Genomic DNA, 16,506 nt, shown 5'->3' with positions numbered 1-16,506 from the left:
TGGCTGAGGGAAATCATATAACACCGTCTCACAATTCTCTGGGGCAGCCTTTAGGTTGGGCATAAGGGTGTTCTGTTCTGGTAATATGCATGGTAATAAACAGTCCTTAGGAATATATGCTCCTTAAATCAGGGGTGGGGAAACCCTCCAGATGTGGCCCTCCAGATGTTGAACTCCAGCTCCCCTCATTCTTGGCCATTGGCTATGCTGGATGGGGCTGATGGGAGTTGGAGTCCAACAATATATGGTGGCCCACAGGTTCCTTGCTTTACATTGACTGTATTTTAATCCACTGTTTAGAGAGCCTTCAAGTGGGAAAACATTTACAAGTAAATGTTAATAGTAACAATGGAATGCTTCTTCCTCACTAATGTCTCTGAGCAAGAGTAAATAACATGAATTGCTTATTAAACTGGAATAGATGGCTGCCTCAGAAGAATGCTCCATTAAGCAGTCATGATAATCCACATCCACTCAACTTGAGAAACTTTTCCATTACATATAAAATGTCCATTCAGCTGGCAATAAAGTGAATTAAACCAAACAAAATGTGAAACAGGTTTTTTTATTAAAACACACATGAAATTTTTCCTTAAGCTATGCATGGCCATAAACAATAGTGTGACTGTTTCTATATATAGTATTTTTTTAAAAAATAAAGTAAAATCGCTGCACATCTGTTTGCAGTTTGTGGTAACAATGCAACTCTTCCCTACCATTGAGTGAGATAGCATCATGGAAATGCATTAACGTTCCCACTGCACTAGGATGTACTGAATGTGCATGACGGTCAGTTTTTAATTAAAAAGAATCGAATTCCATGATCTTCACATTAGAGCAGCTTTTTGGTTGCCATTCTGGGATCACTTCCAGACAACCTGTTCATTGAACTTTCGTCCAGATTTGTTTGCAGAAGGTTTGCAGGGAGATGAGACTGTGTCAGCTAATTTTTGAGTATTCTGATTTGGTTGCAGGGTGGTTAGTTGATGCTGAGTCAAGCAAATCTTATCCCATACTTTCCAGTGCATTATTATTATTATTATTATTATTATTATTATTATTATTATTATTATTTCCCCCACTGTTTTTCTTATTTATTATATAAATAATGTATTATTTATTATATATTCCAGTGCAGCATTATTATTATTATTATTATTATTATTATTATTATTATTATTATTTCCCCCACTGTTTTTCTTATTGTAAAAAGTCTGGGGGCTTTTGGGGGGGGGAGTGGAGGAGGAAGCAGGATTGCTGCACAATAGATCAGAATCAACTTTTATTGTGTAAATTGCAAGCCAAAAACAGTGGCTGTCTAGAAGTGCCCTTGGTTGTCAGCCATAAAGTGAAGGATGAGAAGAAATTTGTAATTCAACAGGGATATCCAACAGTTACTATCTGATGATGACCTAATGGAATAGTATTTGTAGTTCTGCAGCCTCTGTTTCCGTCCTTGCCCCAAACCGAAGACTGGTGCTTAACCTGAAGAAACATGAGCTAAACACTGGCAAAACCCAAGGTGATGCATTAGCACAAAATGGATGTGCTTGTGCTGAGTTTTGACATCAACAGTTTCGGCTTCTTTCTCTTTATGTTGTCCCAGAAAGTGGTGCAACTATGTGGTATTGTGAGGCATTTTGCCTTGAAAACCCATCGTAAGGGTGTTGCTCTGGCAGCAGAGCAGAATCTCACACTCTTTATTTGTAGTTCAACACTAATACAAAAAAATAATCTAGAAAAGCAGGTAATAGGTAATGTCCCTAGAAAACATCTTTATAATTATTTTTTCCATCTCAGCATTCCCTACCCCACCCCACCCTACACATCACTAGGTGGATTTTTTTAAAGTACTGTAAAAATGTAAAAGCACTGCCTCCTTGTGGTGAGCGAGATAGTTACAAGAGCAGTGAAAGATAAGGCAACCCTCCCAAGGGATTTATTCCCAGTTAATTAAGTTGTGAACAGTTGCTGTGCTTATTTTGCATACATTTAAGCTTAAATTCAACTGCCACAGGTGCTAGTTTATACATTTAATTGCCATTTGGCCCTGCTGGTTACAATTTTTCTACTTAAATCCATGAGGATATATACTTGCAAACTGAGAATAAGGCTTCATGTATCTGATTGCATTCACAATACTTGTTATATCTTTAATGTGTTCCAATATTGCATCACAACGACTTCCAATCGGGACTTCAATGCCTTGTACAAGGCTTGCAAAGAGTCCTGCACAGTTTCTAGCCAACAGGCTTGAAGCCAACTTCTACTTTCTGAAAGGATCCGCTGCATTACCAAGAGCCCCACAGGCAATTGGGCAACTCAGTTGTGCAGTTGATCAAGTCACATATCTACCTGCTGCACACCTAACAACAAATATACTGTCAGGTGGGAGGCTGATCTAGGAGCAACGGACTGATGATACCTACGCCACATTGTCATGGTGAATACACTCCGGGGACAGATTCTCCACGCAGGCACCCAGTGCTCAAGGTCTACTCCCATGTGGCTTTTCAGGTAGTACAGAGCAGACACTCACCAATAGTGATGTCCAAAGGGAGTATAGCAATGGAACATCACTATTGTGAAACACGGGAGACTGTTTCCTTCTTGGACATAGTGGGGGGGGGGATCACAGCCAGGGTCCAAGAAGATGTGGGTTGATGGGATTGTGCTGCCATTCACAGCAATATACATACTGTTCCGTTGCAGCCCATGACATTTGTGCGTACACAATCAACATATAAAGTTCACCGGTGCCACATAAATGTTGGTAGGTTGGGGTATTTTCCTGCTGTCCACACTTTGCTTCTTGAATTCTAGGACAGTTTGGAAAGGTCCTAACCATGGTTTATTTAAATTATTACATAGAAATGTGCCCATCTAGTGCAATTCTGTCTACACTGACTAGCAGATGGATTTCAGATAGGGTCATCTCCCTACCTAGAGATGCTGGAACTGGGACCTTTTGCATGCACAGCAGATGCTTATTCACTGAGCTATGGCCATTCCCCAGAGGATAGAGCCAATGTGGACAACAGTAACCAAAGTGTAATTTATTTTCTCCCAGTGGTCTCTTCAGCCCCAAGTTTTAGCATTCTGCTTTGAATCGAATTCCTGGTGTGTTATTCTGATTTAAAAAAACACAGATGAACAAATGTCACCCTCATAATAAGAGCACAATAAAAGTCATACAGTAACCAAAACTGCCCAGACTGTACATGTGGACCTTATCCTCCAATAAATAACTGTACATTATGCAAGTTACTTTGTTATCTGGAAGAGTTGGTGTGTGAACACGGCAAGACAGAGTACAGTTACGCTGAGGCAAATTCACACCATTTAACAGGTAGGTTGCTAGACCTGTTGAGAAGTTCAATGGGTGCAGCATTTACCTGGGTCCAGTTTCTTCTGAAAGGATGTCACTAGAGGCTTATTGACATTTTATAACATTTCCGTGTTGTTGTTGTTTTAATGTATTGCTTTAGCATAGGTGAAGGCACAGTTTAAAACACTCCAGCAGACAAACAAAGGCCACTGCTTCCACATCAGACTTCCAAATAGAATCAGCTAGCAGTGGCCCAAAACAGAGCCCAATCTCTGCTATAACTTAGTTGGATATGCTAAATCATGGTACTAAACTAGTCAGCCAAAGTCATTACCCTCACAGATACAGGATCTCCGGTTTGGAAGGGTACCCAGAGTGTCATCCAGGCTGACCCCCCCCCCAATTAATCAGCATAAGCATCATTAATTTGTACCCCACCCATCTGGCTGGGTTGCCTCAGACACTCTGGGCAGCTTCCAGCATATATAAAAACACAGTAAAACATTAAACCTTGAAAAGCTTCCCTATACAGGGCTGCCTTCAGGTGCTTCCTAAATGTTATACAATTACTCATCTCCTTAACATCTGATGGGAGGGCATTCCACAGCCAAGAAGGCCCTCTGCCTGGTTCCCTGTAGCTTCATTTATTGCAGTGTGGGAACTGCCAGAATGCTGGATCTCAGTGTCTGGGCTCAACGATTTGACTTTTAATCCCTCTGGCAAATCCATCTTAGGGTTGCCATATGTCCTCTTTTTCCAGGACAGGTCCTTTTTTAATGGGTATGTAAAATCAGAGTCATAGTGATCCATAGTTAAATGTAGAAGTCAGCAAATGTGTCCACTTTTTTGATCTTCAAAATATGAAGAACAATCTTCTTTTGCTTTCAGTGTCTATCAGGTCCCTTTTTCTTGAGTAGACCTGCTCTCTTTCTTCCCATTCCCACTTTCACCTCAACCTTTGGCCATGTCCCAAAGTCTTGCATTCTCCTTCTTCTGACAACTTTCCTCTCTATTTCTAAAGCAAGTGGCTCTGGTCAGCATCTGGTTCCCTTCTGGATGCCCTCCACCTCCAGCTAAAATTTCCCCTTCTATCTTTAGTCAACATCTTTTTTTCCCCTTGACCATTTCTCTACATCTTGCAGTTTCTATGTGTTTTGCTGCATGCTTTTGCAACTGGCAGCTTGAATCATTAGGCATGAATCATTTAAGGTATTAAAGCTATTGTTAGTGTTAAATTGCTTGAAAGATACTCAGTGATGTTTTCTGACTTCATAGAATGCCAATTTAGGGGCACATTCGGGTCTCAGTGTCAAAAGACACCTCAAGGTTTTGGGGCAAACTGCACACTTTGTAAGCAAGTGTATATTGCTTTGTGCATTAGTGTGATTATTAGGATAATGTATTTGTTAGCTGGATCAGAAGCATATTTACTCAGAAATTAGTCACACTTTTTCCAGTGGGATTTATCCCCTAGTAAGCTAATTTAGGATAACAATCTACCTTTACACATTGAAGCGATGCCTTTAAAAGAGCATTTATCTTATGGAAGTCAAACTTTGTTCTCTTGGTTTTGTGTACTAGTTTACCCTGTTTAAGAATTACAAAGGAAAATCCTGCTCTATTGAAGAATATTCCCTAATGTTTAGGTGTACTTGAATTTCAACAAATCAAGGAATCCAGTAAATAGGAATGGAGAATTGTTTATTGAGTTGAGAAATGAACCAACAGCTTCAGAAATGAATAGAAAGAGGTGTGTTGCTGTTCACAAGGATGTGTTTCTAATAGTTTTGATGGATTAATAACCTCAGAGTCTAAGAGATCCACCTTATTCATCATCTTGAAAATTAGGTATGCCTATGTCTTGTTTAATTAGCATACCAGACTAATGCGCTTTCATTTACAGTATGAATATATGCGTGGTAACATCTACAATTTTAAAATAAGCCTAACTACCATATATGCAGCATAGCTTTTTATGTTTTTGTGCCCTCTCATTATGTCTTTAAACAGAATACAAACATAGTATTGTATAGGTGTTTTTGAGAGGCAATATGCTCTGTGTCACCTGCAAACGTGTATGAGTTATATAGTCATACATACCATGGCAAATATTTTTCAGATTTTCTAAATCCCATAGCAGTCACGTGAATTTTGGCAGCACACTAATAACAAAACATCATCTCAATCGATAAAAAATAATGCCAGGGGAGGGTAGGGAGAGTAAATCTTTATATGGAGCCAGAAATATGTCATTTAAGGTGTCAAGCAGACCTTACTGGGGTGAGCATTCCACAGATGGGGAGCCACAACTGAAAAGGCCCTCTCCTTTGTCACCACCCTCTGCGGCTTCCTAAGAGGAGGGACCCAGAGAAGTTCTAATGATGGGTAAAATAATAACAATACAGTAATAATAGTAAGCCTGAAGAACTGGGCACTGGGCACCAATTACATTTAACAGAAGAAACCCTGTCTATTGACATGCAATAAAACAGAGGGCATAAGACCTTAGAAAAGAGGGAAAGATACAAAAAGAAGTGGGTTAAGGAAAGGAAAGGCTAGTATTAGAGGTCAAAGGCACAGGAGAATAAGAGATAAACTTTAAAAGCTGTTTGAACAGCAAGGAGGGAGAGGCTCAGATGCTGGGAGGCTGTGATTTCTAGAGAAAAGGGCTGAGGCATGAAGGAGAATAAGTGACTCAAGGTTTAGCTATGAGGAAAGTTAGGGAAGAACAAAGACAGCAAGAAGACAAATAAGAGACATGAGCAAACAGGTAAAAAGAAGGCAAAGGGTGTTAAGAGGTTTTAAATCAACTAAAATCTAATATCTTAAACATTATAGAATAAAGAAACAGAAGTTAATGGCAGTTGGAGGATGGATGGCGGCAAACAGATTGAGGCTGAATCCTGACAAGACAGAAGTACTGTTTTTGGGGCACAGAGGGCGGGTGGGTATGGAGGATTCTCTGGTCCTGAATGGGGTAACTGTGCCCATGAAGGACCAGGTGCGCAGCCTGGGAGTCATTTTGGACTCACAGCTGTCCATGGAGGCGCAGGTCAATTCTGTGTCCAGGGCAGCTGTCTACCAGCTCCAACAGGCACACAGGCTGAGGCCCTACCTGCCCTGCCAGATGGGCAGGTATAAGTTGTTGTTGTTGTTAAACTACTGTTTTTGCTGCTGCTATTATTCTTTAAATGCACCACTTGGAGATTCAATCCCTCTGCCTGGACTTCAGGTCAGACCTGGAGGTGTGGCAACCCTATTTAAAAGGTATTTGCCTTTGGCACCGGCTTTCAGCAGCAGCTTTGAGAAACAACAGCTTTATGGAGTCCAGTAGGGCCTTGCCCTCTTAGGAGCTTGGCATTATGTACAATGTTGACACTATACACAGTTATTAGCTGTTAATGCTTTGGTTTTATTTTGTCATGGTGTTTTCAGCTTCTTTCCTTGTTCTGATAGACCCAGAATAACTGAGATTCATCCATCACCGTTGTCAGATTTTTATATGTATCAGAAAGGGCAGAAAGTGACATGTGACCAGGATATGTGTGAAGGGGTAAAACCTATAAAATCTGTGACTTGCATCCAAACATTTTTTTTACTGATGAAAAATGCAAATTACTTCAGTAGGAAACTATTTTTGTTCTTTGGTAGCTTTTGGAAGGAACAACAGGCCAATTCTGTTAGGCGAAATAATAACAATGATCAATCAAAACCAGCTTGCAAGCCAATATGTTAGGACAGCCAGAGTGAAATTCATAACCACAGGAAACTAATCAAAATCACCAAAATAGCTGGACTATAAATTGCTTTTGCCCTGAATAAGCCACCACTTCACTATTCCATTATCTCTCATTGAGTACAATTAAATGTAGGGATCAATTGTGATTTTAATTGTAAGTCTTGGCTCTTTGGTATGATTGTAATGTATAAATATGAATGGAAAAGTCTGGATCATGGGTACCAAAGCAGTGAAAGGAATTCTGGAATGTTTCAGGATGTGTAGGGAAGCTAATGTAAGAGAGAAAAGGCATTTCCTGATACAAACTGGGTCTATACACAATTAGGCATATTGTTGCATGTTAGAAAAAAACAACAAGGCTTATATTAAGGGATTTATAATGTGCTCATTATAATTGATAGGAATTAGGCATATGCCTTGGTGTCTCCCTTACTGTTCCTGGATGTTAGGAAAGTTTAGATAATCTCTGACTTTATTATTCTGTGTTGTTTTATTTTTAAGTTATGTATTTAAAATCATTTATAAACTGCTTGATATTTTACAAACCTGTTAGCAGTATTCTATAGATCTATATTTTGAAAACAAAAATACAATGTAATACCAATAAATTAGCAATGTGAAAGCATATAATAGCAAATAAAACAAATGTTGAGGGATTCAAGCATAAGGGATTCAATTTATATAGATTTAATTATTATCCCTGTATGTAGCATTAGAACATCGAGGTACCACTGTAGAATGTAGAATTTGGGGGAAATGGTAGAATCCTTGAAGCAAAAACCTGTAACAATTGTAACAACTTGCAAGAGCAGGATTGTAAAATTGTTATTTAAGCAAAGTGGCATCAGAATAATGTTAACGGTACTATAGACCCACTCCATTAGTATTGCAACATCACTGCCTCATATAATTTTTCAGAAAACTCTTTTGCAGAACTAGTTCATAGCTCCAGAACGTTTCTCCTTTTTTCCTTTAATTGGCAGACTTAACCAGAGCATAACAAAGGCTCTTTGTGTTACTGCACAGGGGAGCCAAAAAGTTCCTGAAGCAAAGTTTGTTTACAAGAGGACCAAATACAGTACTTACATAAAAGGAGCGATCAGTCTGTGTAATGGAAGATACATTCCTTCAGACTGTAAGGAAGACAGAGCTATTGCATACTAATTGAAGGAAATGTAGGCCATTATAACTGCCTTGTCATTTCTGGGCTCGTGTCAATCTTATATTCAAGACTTGTGTTCAAAACCTGGAAAGGTGAATCTGCTGCACAGATGGTAGCCAGACATGCTGGAATTGTTTCCAGATTGAAGCGCTTCCAGATGATTCTATGCAGCTGGCACCTGTAGCCCACGTGCTGATCGTTGCTGGTCCACAGGGCCAGATATATGTGCAAACTAAGCAGGCTGCAGTTTAGGGTATCAGGTTAAGTAGGCTACGTAGGTTGCAATTTAGGGTCTCTAAATACAAAAACCAAACTAAACTAAATTTCAAGTTTTATGTAATTGGTTAAGAAAACAAATAGACTTATTTATTGCAAAATACACATTTTTGTTAGCTTTTAGTTGCATCCTCAGCTATGTACCAGTTTATATGCAAATACTGTATGAAAGTTAATTATTTCTATTTTCATTGTCCTTTCTGTTAAAATAACAGTTTGTTGTTGTTAAGGCTATGGCATCTCTTCAACTTGACATAACTTAGAACTTGCCTTGATCCAGCCCTGAATGGTCTAAATTGACCAGCTGGATCCATGGGGGTGATGCTGAAATGGCTTCACCTTGACTATATCTATAACAACCTTGGCTTTGAAATTCCATGCTATATTGCATACCTTCCTAGCATTATTTTCTACCCCAATTTGCTGTCGCTACCATTCTTGAGAAAGTTTATTTGGAAGCATAGAGACTAGAATCCCAAGCCAGTTGAGAATGATGGCCAGTGCCACAATTCCGAATTGTAGGCTGCACCTTTTGTAGGTGCCCTCTTCAGGTAGCAAGACAGAGAGAACATTGCCCAGCGCAGTGTCTTGTGTCCCCACTAGAACCTAATAGTCGCTTCTTCCTTTCATATATCCTGATCCACTCATTCTGCTTCTGATCTTTCAAATCTCATATTCCATTTTACTCACTTACCTTTGTCTTTTCTTTGCCCAGATTAATTCAAAGAATGGGAGACTCTTACACTTCAATATGATAAAATAAACTTTATTGTCACTTTCATATTCTCAGTTATTGTATTTAAACATAATATTGGTCCTGTATATGCTTTGCAGAATTTTGTGCATATGCTAAATTAAGCTTCTATTGTAGTGTTTGAAATAACTATCATGTTGCTTGAAGAGATTGGACCCACCACATAATATACATTTATGTTTCCTCTTAACCAGTCCTTTCAAAAGCACACACAAAATTTCCCATTCAATTTTAGTGTCAATATTGATTTGGGGGGAGATTTGCACATCTCAGGTAGACTGAAGTTACTTTAATCAAGTCGTTTCGCTATGTTTATCCCTTCTACCCAATTCTGAGAACCAGGTGTTTAGACAAGAGCCTGCCTTCAGATCACTGATGTGAAGAAGAATACCTATCATTATCTGGAATCAATAATACTTAATAGTGACCTGCCTTGATTCTTAACATTTATGCTGTTCAATACAAGGAGAGCTGAAGTCAGCCAATTTTGTTCCCTTGTTTACTTTTGCCCCAATTCTTTTTAATGTTTCAAAGCCATGATCACCAGATTGATTAAGGGGCCTGGAATTTCTAGCAACTGTAACTGTGTGGTGACCCACGCAACCATCAATTGTATATTTTGTTACCTGACACTTTACTTTATTTGGTTGCCTCTCACTGGATTTTATGTACACAGTGTTAGCTTCTATTCTATAACCATTTTTAGAGCATGCTAGCTGTGTGTGTTTATTATCATGCCAGATGGATGAGTCATCCCAAACTGAACTCAGTACCTGTCAGCCTTCCTCCAGATGTTAGTTTAAAAGCCTCTCTGCAACCTAATTCATTTTAAGTACCAGCAGTAGAGTCACATTTTAGTTATAGCTAAAAATATTTATCTGTACCTAACAAATGTAATCCCTCTTTCCTAATACCATCTTGTCATACATGCACTGACAGTTTGAGACCATAAAGTTTTGCTTGTAAATAGAATAGGAAGCATTTCAGGAAATGGTACTTTGGAAACCTTAGAACTTTACCTTCCACCTAAGTTCGGGATCTGGGGTCTCTCATTTTTATTTCACAATATCTCAGAATCTGATTAGCTTGCCTTCAGGAATGGATGTTGCAGCAGCAAATTTGGGCTCAAATAAGTGGGGCTCAGAAGACCCCCACCTGTACCGCCTTGTACTCAGTTTGTGGTTTCAGGCAAGCAATTTATTTTGTCCAGCATGCTGAGCAGCACAGTTAGGTAATTTTAGACCCCGGTTTTACACGTGCTCACCTTGTGATGAACATGAGCATGAAGAGTACACATCAACATCTATCTCCTGTTCCCACAGTCATTCAATGATTTACAACTGCTTCTACATTCAAGATATGTTGGCCAACACTGATAAAAAAGAATCAAAGAGTCTTGTGATATCTTAAATGCTAACAAATTTCCTATGAAATAAGTTTTCGTGGATTCAAGCACACTTCATCTGATGCCTTTGTTCTCTGTTTTGCATTGTAGGTTGAGCCACAGCAGGATGCTGTGTGGTAAATGTGGCTTCCTCAGCCTAGTCCTAGTCCCCTTTAGCCAGTAGATTTGAGAATCAGGGTTGCTCCAATATGTATTCTTATGAGTTTGTGGGTGCCAGACCAGTTTGCTGGAGGTAGGGTGGAAGTAGGCTGAATGGAAGACCTTCTGATTCCTGGATCCAGCATGGATTCAGTGGGTGAAATAGCCAATGTAGTCTGGGTTGATGGGCTGTTCAGAGAAATGAGGAAAGGGGGCTCTGTGCCAGAAGGGAAATGATTGGAGCCCTTCTTTCAGTTTCCTGAGATAGTGAGAAAAACAAAAGTCTGGTTTGAGAGCAGATCTTCATGTGATGTGAGCTAGAGGGGAAAGCTGTGGTCTGGAAAGGCAGAGAGAAAGCCATGGCTGGTTTCTGCTTGAATCCAAGGCTATGGATATGGGAGAAACAAGACTTTTGGAGTGTTAATGCTGTGAACCTCTCCATTGTAGGCTCAGGCTGTATATTTGTGTAAATAAAACATATATAATAAAGACACCGCAATCTCCTCTGCTCCTCATTTCCAAAAGGAAAGGGTAAAGAGCCTGCAAACCCTGAAATCTTGCACAACTCTGAAATTGAGGTTGTGTGCAACAGTATGTTTCTAATTTGGAGTAAAGAACATTTTCATTATGGGGACACATGGTCATTAATATTGCATAAACTCAGTGATCTTTGATCCAGTAAATACAAAATGTTGTTACATTACACAAAGGAATATTAAATTTCCCCACATACTGTGTGTAAAGTTAAATAAACTGTTTTTAAAAAACATTCTGATCAATATATAGTACTGACATTGCTGACACATCCATTAAAACCAAGACAGCTTAGGATTTTCCATCTATCCATCCATCTTTACTGTATAGCTGTATGGACAAGCTAAAAAAGCTCATGAGACTGAGCTTTTTTACTTTCCTTAGCCAAAACAAGTGAAGATCTGCACATAGCTGATACCTTTTAAGTGTACCTGGCTGAAATTGCTTGATAGTTTTATAGAAGAAAGGAAGTAAGCTGATTATATTAATTTATTTGAGAGATGTAGCTATTAATTTGTTGCAGCAAATACAGTGTTTGGATTAATTAGTAAACTGTTATTAAAGAAATTCTGGAATAATTATAATTCAGAGAGATGGTAAATTGAAGCAATGCACTTCATAATTACAATTTGGGAAACAATAAAGGAAGCATCACTCAGTTGATTTTAAATTTCACCAGATATGCAATGTTTGATGAGAAAATGTGTAAAATTAACGAGAGAAGTTTCAATTTTTCATTTTCATTTTCATTTTCATTTATGAGGATACAAAAGTTTTATTACAAATAAGAAATGAAAAACAATAATATCTACTAAAAGTGCCTGTATGTGCCCAAGTTACATTCCCCAAGAATGCTTCAAACAAATATTTCTGTTGACAAAGAGTTCCCTAAAGCCAAGCAATACTAAGTCACCAAACAGGAATGTATGACAACTGAGATATCATTTATATACTGCCTCATATGAAAAAGAATGCAAAAATTCTGACACACCTCTAGCAGCAAAGCGCTGGCAAAATAACTTGTCAAACCAGATAGAGATTGGGGGGAGAAAGGATAGCCTGGCTTTACTTCAGAGAAGCGCTTTAAGCTGATAACTATTTTAGGATCTAAAAATGCCAAAATGGAACAACATTTAAATATCTACTTTCCTGACACATTTGTCATAGCATATCTAATCTGTAATTCCTCAGTTATACCAAGGTAGGATGAATCCTTGGTCCTTTTGTTTCACTAAACAAGGGCACAATGTTTTTATGAATATACAATATGCAAGCTTAAATAGGCCATCATTTATTCATAGTATATCATTAGCATATGCTCACTTGGAAACTAGGTTGAGAGGTGAGGTAAAAATATATATTAAATAATATTGTTTGTTTTCTATGAATCAGTGTCTGCGTTAACAAGAAGGAAGTTTTGCCTTAACAATAACATACCAGCCTGCTGTTAATTAGACACCATATTTCAACATAGTTGTTACTTCTCATAGAATCATAGGGTTGGGAGAGATCCTGGAGGTCATGCAGCTCAACCTGCTACTCAGTGCAGGATCCAAAATGCAGGATGTAACTACAGCAGCCTTGACAGATGGTTGTCTAATCTAGCTTCTGTTTAAATAGCGGTGGTAGAGTAAGTCCACCACCCCTTGAGGATGTCTGATCCATTGTTGAACTCCCCTTACCAAAGAAAGTTTCCCCTAATATTTAGCTGAAATACGGTTCTGTGCAGTTTCGACTCTTGGTTCTAGTCCTACCCTTGTAAACAACAGAGAACAAATCTCTTCCATCTTCTTTAGCAAACCTATCGCCTCCCAAGTTCCAAGGGTTGGTGTTTTCCATTGTGACAGTGCTGGGAAGCAAAGTAACATGAAGATATCCATGTCAAAATCTCACACCTCAATTATAAGAACTATTGTTGAAGAATGAGAGACTGGGAGATTCATCTAAAAAGCAGTGCTGAAAGGGTAAAATATTATTTGCTTCTTTCTGGAAAGTTAATGGGGAAATGGCCTGGACGTTTTAGTTTATAGAATACAGTGGCACCTCGGGTTACAGATACTTCAGGTTACAGACTCTGCTAACCCTGAAATAGTACCTCGGGTTAAGAACTTTGCTTCAGGATGAGAACAGAAACTGCGTGGTGGCGGCGGGAAGCCCCATTAGCTAAAATGGTACCTCAGTTAAGAACAGTTTCAGGTTAAGAACGGACCTCCAGAACAAATTAAGTTCTTAACCCGAGGTACCACTGTACTAGAGTAGTAAAGTTCAACCTTTTCAAACTCAGGACCCACCTAGTGTTTTGGGACCCATTTATTGAAATTTTTTACCATATATTTGTATGGTGATAATACTGCTGTCATGACCCACCTTGGATAAAGGTTAGGGAATAAGACCCAAACCCATGACCAGATAGTGGGTCCCAACCAGTGCTAGAGTAATGTTTTCATAGTTAACCTTGGTCAATCCTTTCTTTTATGAATGAGTTACATTTCCATTTTAAAATAAATGTACCCAGCAGCTATTACATAATACATATTGTGTGGTTTGTGGCATTTCCCTCAGTTCCTGATTTACTGTTTGGAGGACCAGCTTCCAGTTGTGGTGGTTACTTGCTAAATTACTTAATTCTGATTTGTTTTTGGAATAAGTATTCTGTTCTAGTGAAATTATAGCATTAGTCCATAATCTAGAGTGCCCTGATGCAGTCTTTCCTATTTATTTTATAGGGCAAATATATGTGGACATGATTGTTGGAATGGGATACTTCTATTCTTGTAGGAAACAGAAGCAGAGATTCATTGGCTAGTGAGGTTCTCCATCATTTCATTAAAATATAACCTAGGTAAAAAGGTAAAGGACCCCCTGGACAGTTAAGTCCAGTCAAAGGCGACTATGGGGTGCGGTGCTCATCTTGCTTCAGGCCGAGGGAGTCAGCTTTTGTCCACAGACAGTTTTCCGGGTCATGCTGGTATGCTTTTGAACGGCTAGGTTGGCAGAAGCTGGGACAGAGCAACAGGAGCTCACCCTTGCACGGATTCGAACGTCTGACCTTCTGATTGGCAAGCCCAAGAGGCTCAGTGGTTTAGGCCACAGCTCCACCCACGTCCCAGAATATAACCTGCTACTATATGATTCACAGTTGACAGGAGTCTCCTTATTAAGCAAACTCACTATGTTACTCCTTACCAATGTAATTCTCAAGACTAATTCTCATTTTCCCTTTTATATTTGCATAAGTGAATCTGGGAACAACCCTCAAAATAGCCTTTGGGTGTTTTGAAAAATTATATTTCCAAAAACACTTGGAAAGCACACCATGCCAGGGGCCATCAGTACCTGCTATGGTGCCCATGAAATGTCAATATCCCCTCAAAAATCAATTTTTTGGTCTTCCTGCTCAATTCCTGTTTGCACTGGCTCAGCTTCTCCCACATTGAACACCCCCCTCTGAAATATGCTCATTGATGGAGTGTCTGATGGGGTGACATGCCAACATCATTTTGTGTTCTTGTCTCTTTTTCTGCTCTTTTAAATATGGCAGCCATTACTCCTGTTCTCACAGCAGTCATTTTGTGTTATCCCACTGTAGCCATTTAAAAAATAATAATAATGCAATGACATATCCCCACAGAAGCCATTTTGTGACTGGCACTCATGGCATTTTTTCAAAATTCCAGGTGTGTCCCCTGGTCCAGAAAGGTTGGCAATCCCTGCACTAGGGCATAACCCACTGCTGTGTAAACACAGGATTACAATTGACAGCTGCTTTAACTGGAGATGGTCTTATAATCTTGTGATGTTTCAAGGACCAGCAAGCTTTTATCTTGTCGGGCAGATGAGTCTTCATATGGTGAGTGCTGCTTAGGGCTTTTAAACTGCTGAGCGTGTTTTAATATCTGTTGAGCTGGTTTTTATATTGCTTGGTTTTATATGGTGGTTTTATTAGGGAAGTGGTAGTTTCATTGTTGTAAGATGCTCTGAATAATGCAAATACACCAGAAAGGAGAGATATAAATCAAGAAAGAAAGAAAGAAAGAAAGAAAGAAAGAAAGAAAGAAAGAAAGAAAGAAAAGAAAGAAGACTGTATGTGCTTCAGTTGCATAAGCTGCAATGAGAGCTTTGTTAATACTTGCAACTAATAACACTATGCATTAGAGCCTGGATTGCTAAGTAGCCAAGGCATCTGCTTGGAACTCAGTATGCAGTCTGTTTGGAGCACAGTGTTATATACATGCTGATGACACACAGCTCTGTTTTTCTCTAACATCTGAACCAGGAGGTGTTGAGCAAGTCCTGAACCACTGCCTGAACTCAGTAATGGGCTGGATAAAAGCCAATAAACTGAAGCTGAAGTTTAGCAAAATGGAGGCCCTGTGAGTGAGTGACTGCCAGATCTGGGGAAATGGTCTGTTGACTGCTTTGGATGGGGTTTCACTCCCTCTAAAAGAACAGGTGCATAGCTTAGGGGAACTCCTTGGGGAGGGGGTACTACTCAGGTGTGTTCGATGTCTTTGAATGTCTTTTGCTAGCTTTGGCTGGTGTGCCAGCTACAATTGCTCCTGGGCAGGGATTGCTTTGATACAGTGGTGCATGCATTAGAAACTAGATTAATTAATAGACTTGATTATTGTAATACACTTTACTTGGGGTTTCCCTTGAATATGGTCTGGAAACTGCAGCTTGTAGGAGCATGGCAGGGGCAGGGGCCCTGGGTGCAAAATTCTTGGGGTGCAAAATTTCAAAAGAAAAGGAAAGAAAGTAGTCATAATAAATCATTATAATAATGAGTAATTATATATCTTTTAGGAGACATCTGAAGGCAGCACTGTATAGGGAAGCTTTTAAGGTTTAATGTTTTACTATGTTTTTATATATGCTCAAAGCCATCCAGAGTGGCTGGGGCAATCCAGTCAGATGGGTGGGGTATAAATAATTTATCATCATCATCAATTAATTAATTAATTAATTAGTGTGCCTTCCTCCTTGCACAGAAAATCTCCCAATGTTTGCATGGGCAGACTGAGGAGCGGATTTGGGCAACAGCTGGTTGCTAGGGTGCCCTCCACATGGGCTTTAGAAATATACCTGCTCTCTGCCGCGCTCGGTGCTCACTGGGCACTACGCTTGCCACTCATGTAGGTTGCCAAGCTATTGCCCGTTTGTTCCGTCT

The sequence above is a fragment of the Podarcis vaucheri genome (assembly GCF_965113315.1).
Source record: "Podarcis vaucheri genome assembly, chromosome: 11".
Classification (NCBI taxonomy): domain Eukaryota; kingdom Metazoa; phylum Chordata; class Lepidosauria; order Squamata; family Lacertidae; genus Podarcis; species Podarcis vaucheri.
Note: the sequence above shows the minus strand (reverse complement) of the source record.